Here is an 8,867-nt window from a genome sequence, read left to right on the forward strand (position 1 = left end):
TTTAATCTATGAATAATTACTGTCCACCAAGTTTCTCTTTTTGCATTAGCTGCTAAGATAATTAAAACGGAGTTTATTGCTTACTTATAGCGTACATTTTGTTTTTGAAACAGGGTGTCACTCTGTTGCCCAGGCTGGAGTGCAGTGGTGCAATCACAGTTCAACTTCCCTGGGCTTGAGTGATCCACCTCAGTCTCCCAAGTAGTTAGGATTATAGGTGTGCACCATAATATCCAGCTAATTTTTACATTTTGTGTAGAGACAAGGTTTTACTATGTTGCCCAAGCTGTTCTTGAACTCCTGGGCTCAAGCCATCGTCCCATCTTGGCCTCCCAAAGTGCTGCGATTACAGGAGTGAGCCACCACACCCGGTCTTGCTTAGACTTTCCTTGGGTTTTATACCTCTTCTCAGCCAAAGCAAAGGGTGCAAAACTCCTGGACAAAAGAGTTTCAACTTCCTTTATGTAGAAGTGAGCCAGATACAGGTATTAGACCAGAAAATATCACTTCTTAGGTTCTACAATAATAATTTCTACCTTTCCCACGAGAATAAAATACTCCCACTTCTTAATTATTAGAATCATGGTTATTTTTTAATTTGGAAGATATAAAAAACTAATTATATATATGAATTTTAAAAGTCATATTGTGGCCAGGCATGATGGCTCACACCTGTAATTCCAGCCCTTTGGGAGGCGAGGCAGAAGGATCGATTGAGCCCAGGAATTCAAGACCGGGGGCAACAAAGGAAGACCCCATTTCCACAACAAAACAAAACGAAACAAAACAGGGCTTGGTGGTGCACACCAGTAATCCCAGCTTACTTGGGAGGCTAAGGTAGGAGGATCACTTAGGCCCGGGAAGTCGAGGCTGCAGTGAGCTGATGGCACCACAGTACTCCAGCCTGGGTGACAGAATGAGAACCTGTCTCAAAAAGATCATATTTTATATATATATATACATATATATCTATATATACACACCTCAACAGAGTAGGCTTTATATGTGTGTGTGTGTGTGTGTGTGTGTGTGTGTGTGTATAGGTTTTATATATATGAATTATATATATATCACTCATTGTGAAGGACCACTCTTAGGATCAAATTTGTTTCCTAGCATCCTCAGAAACCAGATACACTTCTTCGAAACAAAGATCTGTTTGGCTTTCATGAAAAATTCACTCAAATCTTATAGAGTGGAAGAAATAAACCATCCTTTAACAAACATTGACAACCTACTATACAAGAATCTACTATTTTGAAATAATACAAAAATGATTTTCTAAAAAAGTGATCGTCTTGAAAGAGCTTACAATCTAACAAGGAAGAAGAGATGCCTGCAAGTGACTGCAATACAGGATGGGGTAAATTTCAAGCCACAGGTGAAGTCCAGAACAATGGCAATGCAAACTGACTAAGAGAAGGCAAAATCAGCAAATGTAGACAAGACATCTTGGCTCTTGTCAAGAAGCATGTTCTTATAATGTGAACCGTGCCTATCAAGCTTCTAAACTATTGAAATTTGTAGGTAATTGTGTCTCCTGTTAATTTTAGCAACATTCTTCTTTTACTCTTAGTGAAGTCTATTATTTCGACTTTTCAGCAAGTAATCATGACCAATCTGAAGACTCTTATCAGATTCAACATACAAAGGAAGAGAAAGGGCACTGTGGAGGGGAGAAATGGCAATGCAACAGCATACGACAGGCAAATACAGTTTAGCTGGAACCCAGTATATGAATAGCAGTGCATAATAAGGCTGATGGTGAAATTAAAGGTTAAAGGTGTGATGTTTGGAATCGGACTGCTCCAAGTTTGAATACTAGCTCTGTCACTAACTGTGTGACCTTGGGAAAGTTATCTAACTTTTCTAAGCCTCAGGTTCCACATAAATAAATAGAACCTACCTCTCAGGGTTTCTGAATATCAAATGACTCAAATAACATATTGTAAGTGATAATGTTAAACAAAGAAAGGGAAAGGGGGAGGGAGAATAAAAGAAAGAAAGAAAGGAAAGAAAGATATTTCTATATGCTTGGGCTACATCATAGAAAGCTTTGAAGAATTTCATTCACTTAATATAATTGAGAGAAAAGAAAATTAAAAGAAGAAATTTAGTTTTAGTTTTGCTGGAAAGATGGCTTATTAGAAGAGGAAATATATATATAACCATAGTAAGCAATGCTAAAATGTTACATAGCAACATGTTCCTTCATGGTAAACCCTGCTTATCAAGGCTAACAAAAATTGTAGCTGATTGTAACTCCTGTTCAGCTACATTTTAATTTTATTAACTACTAGCATAGTCTATTATTTTTGACTTCTCAACAAATATTTGTAACCTGCAGTCTATGTAATGCTGAGCATGCTTCCCAGGACTCAAAGTTTCTGTTCCCTGGCCACAAGAAGCAGCAGTTGTACCTCACCCCATGGCTTGGGTGCTGCAGTTGTGACCAAAGAAACTTGGCCTGGGACCAAGTGGTATTGGGTGTTTTACATCGACATCTCATGCAATCTAATCCACTGTCATCTCCACACTGATGATGGCCACTGTGTGACTGCCACAACACGTTAACCTGGTATTTCCCAGTGTCAAAGGGCCAGGAAAGTGACAAGTCTTGTGTCACCCTTTATCTGTCCTGACAACCTCACCAGAGTAAGTTTTACTAGGTAAGCAGATACTGCAGGCTGGCAGCCCCTCAATAACAAGATTCTTTTCAGTGAGATCTCTCCTTCTCGCGGGCTGTGAATACATGGGATGACTGCATGAAACACTTGGTAATTCTATGTTAATTTACATCAAAAGCAGTTTCTGTGTTTAGGCCTTTTTGGTATTTACCTATGAAGAAAGGAATATCCAACAGTATTTTGTTCAGGCTAACACTGATAGTAATAATATTAATGCTAATAATAAGAATAGTCCACCAAGACTGAGCAGCGACACAGTCCCAGATAATCTGCTAAATAATTAACATACATGACCTTACCTGACACTTAGAACAATCCTTCTATGGAAGGGTTGTTACTCTCATTTCAAAAGTGAAGACACAAAGAATTTGTAAGAGATAGTGTTGGGACAGGCCCATGCTTTACCCATTAGGAAACTCTGCCCTTGGGCAGCACATCAGCATCACCTGAGGAAGTCTTCAAAACACAGATTCCTGGGCCTCACCCCAGACTTATAGAATCAAGCTTTTATAAGCTTCTCATCACACCTGTGGCTAAGGATTAGCACACTAGTTAAGGTGTGTTAAGCAGAACAACATCACTCAACTAACTGAGGATATTCTGGAGGCTTTGGTACACCTAGAGTTTTCATTACTCAAAACTAGACAAGGGACAGACAAGTTATTTTGACTTGACCTACATACCTATAACACCTACAGAGTGAGGAACAACTGACAAATGTCTGCCCTAGCAAACGAAAGTTAGGGCTCAGTGAGAACGTATTCATCTGTCACAGGGAGGTGAAACCTAAACTGTTCCTCAATTGAGGCAGAGATGGTGGGACACGATGTGAATGTGCTTATTAATCTTTTGATGCCTGGCACACAGTAAACACTTAATAAATATTTGTTAAGCGGACAAATGAATGAATGACTGCCTCCATCCAGCTGGACTCCTCTGAATTCCCTGTATTTGGTCTGTACGTTTTTCACCTTATTTACCAAATTCTGCCTGCATTCCTGTTGTTTGAAACCGTGTGTCATCTCTACCAGAAAGTTAGCACTCAGGTGCAGACTTCTTCTCTTTCTGAGCTACATCTTCCTTTCTACCCCCTACCTAGCACAGAGTATAGCTGCTACCTCTAGCAGGGACCTGAGATGCTCAGTGAGTATCTGGCTTGATTCCAACTGTGACCTGATTCTGTGTGGGTCCCTGCTAGCCACAAGGCATAAATAAGCCTACCAAGCCTACAGGAACCATGGTGTAATTGTGGATTGCTGGGAAACAGCAGCAGAGAGACCTCTGTGCGGAAACCATTAAGAATTCAGTAGACCTCATTGGAGGGAAGGCTTCAGGAAGACCACAGCCCTGGGAGGCAAAATGCCAAATATCAGATGCTTGAAAGTGAAGGGGTTATAGTAACAAATAAAAGGCACTTTTGTTTCGTTTATTCTCTCAGTATGTGTTGTGGAAACCACTTATGTTCCTAAAATTACAACCATAGTTAGGAACACTTTGAAATAGGAAAGATAATGACACAGACCCAGTAATGAATACTGTCTCCTAAAAGAGGCCATAGCACCTGAGACAGTAAATGTACAAGGTCAGGGCATTCTACCCTCTCTTCACCACCCACCTTTCTGCCCATTATAGCTTTTGTCTTGGTGCTACACACCACATGGTATCTGGATGGCTCCTGTATCATGCTGCTTTTTGCTGCTTCCTTCACACTCCTTTATCCTACTTGATTCTTATACCCTGTAGTGGAAGAAGAGCAAAGACTATCAACCCCATGTCTTGAATGAGGTAAGTGAGGCTCAAGCTGCATGATATGCCTAAGGGCACCAGAAAGTTGGTTGAAGATATTAAAGACAATTTGTAAAATGAACATATCCCCCCAGCTGGCATGAATTTCCCCAGCTGGAAATAATCTCATTCTCTCTAAATATCCCAGAATTTGATCTTACCTTGCTTACAAATCTCTTTGCACTACATCACACAACCTAAAAGAGCTGATGTGTTTTCATGGAGCCAAAGTTATGACAGAGGTTGGGTAGGTCCCAGGAAGGAAGGTAATATTAACTGAACTAGTTTCATAACATCTACAGAGTTTAGTCTGAACATTTCTATTCAACAGGTAATAGGCTCTCACAGGTGGCTGGGGATTTAGACTATAGCACCTCCAGGTCTTGGAGAAACGCAGCCTCGCGGGGCTGACAGGGTCAGGTAGACACGCACAGTCATAGCAGAAGGCAGTGTTGTGTGTACTGGAAAGGGATTAAGAGGCAGAGTGCTGACAGCCTACCAAGGGGTTTCTCATCTCAAGAAGTTATTACAAAAAGGTGATTTACAAACTAAAGTAGAACATTTCTTGGTGTTATTTTATCCATTACAAAAATAAGCAGTTCTGAAGACGGAAAAATCTACCAACGACTCAAAATGAAGCTACAGTATTGTTTTGCAAGTGCTTTGGGAAGCTGGCAAAAGAAAACCCACCCAGCGTGGAATCTGTTCACGGGCTCTGCGGCTGCACCCTCCTGGAGTCTGAGGCTACACGCAGCCAGGGATGAGGGAATGGGAGTGAGGCGGGATCCAGAGACATCCAGGGGGTAGAACGGACACACGCTTTTCAGTGAAAGGGACCAAGTCCACCTTGTCACTGAGCCAACTTGAGAGGCTTCCCAGAGAACCCAATAAGGCCAGGAGCCCGTGGCTGAAGAAGGAATATTCCATCGGGATTTAAGCAGGACCAGAAGACCTCGCCAGGGTGAGTTCCTCACACAGCCACACCCTTTGTTAATCGCAAAGAGCTCAAAGTCTAACCAACCACCAGTGATCTGACTTAGAGCTCTTAGCGATTAACAAAGGCTCACAGCGACTGGGTCAGCTGCTTTCCCTTACATTCGCAACGTTAACAGTTCTTTCTTTAAAAAGAAAAGTGTGTGTAGTAGAAAAAGGTAGAGGTCGCGAGACTGCAGTGAAGCTGTCTGGAGAGTTCGGGGGAGCACTCCCCCCTTAACCCTCGTCCCCACTCGTGGTGAAAAGCCCTGACGGGGACCGGCGGTGCCTCTGAGGTCTACGCGGACCTGGAGCAAGCGGGCAGCCCCGGAGCGCCTAGAGGGAGGCGGGCTGGAGCGCGGGAGGGGCACGGTTCCCACAGCGAGGCTGGCGGGCGGTGCCAGAGCTTGAGCCGGCCCCAGGGGATGCCCAAACGTCCCCCTCCGTCCTAGCTGGGGTGTAGGTGCGGCCCCAGGACATCGCCGCGAAGCCCCTGCTCGGGACCTACGGAAATAGTGGGTCCCGAGCCCCAACGGGCGGCCCGGGGTCCGCGGTGCCCAGCGGTGCGCCCAGCCCGAGGCGCGGGACCCCGGCCGTCCACCGTCCCTTCCTCTCCGGGCCATGGGCCGCGGCAGGACGCGCGGGCCACGGGCCCGGAATCGCGCCCCTCCCCAGGCCGCGCGCCCGCGCCCACCGCTTGTAGGAGACGCGGCCTCGACGTCCCCGGCCGCCCCACCCGCATCACCGTTCCAAGCGGCTCTTCCGAGCCCCGCCGTCGAGCCCAGTCCCTCCCGGCGTCCCCCCAACCCCCGGGACCCGGGTCGCGCCAGAGGCGACACGTCCCTTACCGCACAGCGGCTCCGGACGACTCCACGGCCCCGCGCCGCGCGGGGCATTTTTTCTGGGAAACTTCTCCCGGAGTCCGCAGGGCTGAGCCGGGCGGGCAGGAAAAGCGCTCAGCGCCGGGAGGTTGCGACCATCCGGGAACTTCGCCGAGATGTGGGCCCTCCCCCTCGGCGCCCCGGCCCCCCCGCCGCCCCGCCACATGTGGACGCGCCGCGAGGCCCAGCCGGCCCGCGCCCTGCCCTCCGCCCGCCCGCCCGCAGTGACGCTCCGCGCCCGCAGCCTCGGCCCGCAGAGGAGCGCGGCGGGGCGGGATTGTTGGGGCTGGAGCCAGCGGTTTCCCCCGTCCCGCTCCCCTGCGGGGCGAGGGGGCCGAGGCCAGGGCGCCTGGGACAGGAGTTTGCAGAGGAGCGGGAACTGGAAGGGGAGTCTAGCCCAGGGCCTTTCCCCTCAACCCTTGAATCCTCTCCACCTCCTAGTGGCTGCTGGCGTGGGGGGGTCCCCTCTCCCCCAGCCGTAGGGAACACTTTTTCCCACGCTTTCCCCTCTGCTCTCAAAAAAAGAGGGTCCAACTTTCAGATGTCTGAAAATCAAATTCATTTTTAAAGATGGATTTAAAATCTGAGTGAACCCCACAGAGGCCCATGGTCCGCATGCATCTGATTCCTGCCTACAGTGTGGGGACAACGTGCTGCTCTTCCCTCGGAAAGATGCCGCTTCTCCCTACCAGTCAGTTGGAATTGAGTCGTTTTGCTGCCGTGGGGATGGATTTATCATCAGCCACCCACATCCTTAAATACGGTAGGATTCACAGCAAACGTGGAGAAACGTGACGCTCTACTCCATTGCCAGAGCTAACTCCTGCTCATAAGGAGGCTCTGACCAGTTCAGAGAGCTGCCACCTCCAGGCCCCAAACAAAAGTTAAGATTCACTCACAAGACGATGCAGCTGCTGGGAGTGTGCATTTGAAAGGAACAACAACAAAAAGTTCTGGTCAGTATAGTAACAATCGGATCATATTGTTAAAATATCAAGGCTGTGTATCGCTTTGAATAAAAGCAGGAAGGTGGGAATATAAAACCAACTTTGCAAAATTATAGCTGAGGAAATTGTGACAGTGAAAGAAATCAGACCTACAACCTACTCTATCTTGCTTCTAACCTTTAAAGTGTACTTGTTCACTCCTGGGTGTAGCTGTTGAGAAATAATTCAGTTTATGTTTTGACTGAAACAAAATTGGTAATCTCCCTTTCCCAAAAAGATTCCCTTCTTGCCTGGTGACCAGTCTGCTTCACAAGACTAACAAATTAGCTATAAGATTAGAAATTACAGTTTAGGGTTCATGCAGCCTCTCTCCGGCTCTGAGAGTCTGAACCTCCCCAGATTACTGCTGGGGATAACACTATTGCAAAACCTACGATCAGTGCTTGAGATATTTTACAGACCCTGAACTCAGTTACCAGATACCACCCAGATAGGTAATCTGGCTTAACCAGTTCTGCCATCCCATCCAGGAACAGAAAAGAGCAAGAAAAACTCACTTCAACCCCGCCATGAGTCCATCTCCAATCTGACCAATCAGCACTCCCTACTTCCCAAGCTCCTACCTGCCAAATTATCTTTAAAAACTCATCCCAGAATGCCCAGAGAGACTGATCTTAGTAATAATAAAACTCTGGTCTCCCACACAGCTGGCTCTGCATGAATTCCTCTTTATCCATTGCAATTTCACCATCTTGATAAGTTGGCTCTGTCTAGGCAGCGGGCAAGTTGAACCCACTGGGCAGTTACAAATAGATGCACTTTGGAATTGTTACACTGTGCTGAGGGGGCTTCATGGGATCCTGGCTTTCTCTGCTCCTGTACCACTCCCATGTGCACATGTATATCTCGACATGCTTTTAACAGATACAATGACGCTTCTGGGAAAGACATTTGGTAGCATGGGAAACTTCCCATTGGCAAATTTTTGTCTAAATGTACCCATCTTTTTAAGGTATATTAATCATTTGCCTTTCTTTTTAAACCATTTCTATGGTAATACACATATGTTATATTTTATATAAAATGAAGACAAGCAGTTTAATATATAAATATATTACTCCAGACTTGAAAACAGATCAGTAGCCCTAACCACAGTGTAGCAAGGAAATTAAGCCCAGGAGCTGCCTGGTCCCCTTACTAGTTCTCTAAGCCTCATTTTTTTGCTCCAATAAAATAGGGATAATAATATTTCCCGGCTCCTGGGATTGTTGTAAGGATTAAATGGGATAATCTCCCTAAAGATGAGCAGAGTATTGGCACACAAGTGAATAGGAATCTTATCTTTGATTCCCCAGTGTTCAGCAGAGTACCTTGTAGGGACATGATTAAATGTTTGTGAGTTAAGAACTCTCTTGAGTTCATGTGTCTCAGGAATCTGTAGAAATTTCAGCATTGATATACACTAAAGAAAATTAAGAAGATAAAATTCTTAGGCCGGGCGCGGTGGCTCAAGCCTGTAATCCCAGCACTTTGGGAGGCCGAGGCGGGTGGATCACAAGGTCAAGAGATCGAGACCATCCTGGTCAACATGGTGA

At 46.0% G+C, this 8,867-nt stretch overlaps 1 protein-coding gene across 2 annotated transcripts in view; it reads right to left on the bottom strand.

Annotated features, from left to right (window-relative positions):
- WIPF1 (WAS/WASL interacting protein family member 1) overlaps positions 1-6,452 on the bottom strand; it is a 121,886-nt gene extending 115,434 nt beyond the window's left edge. For both annotated transcript variants that reach the window (XM_017538258.2, XM_037741913.1), the window contains exon 1: positions 6,293-6,452. The gene's annotated coding sequence lies outside the window, so the exon portion shown is untranslated. The remainder of the gene's footprint in view (positions 1-6,292) is intronic.
- Positions 6,453-8,867: the final 2,415 nt, after the last annotated feature.

Source organism: Cebus imitator, unplaced genomic scaffold, assembly GCF_001604975.1.
Source record: "Cebus imitator isolate Cc_AM_T3 unplaced genomic scaffold, Cebus_imitator-1.0 Scaffold110, whole genome shotgun sequence".
Taxonomy (NCBI): Eukaryota; Metazoa; Chordata; class Mammalia; order Primates; family Cebidae; genus Cebus; species Cebus imitator.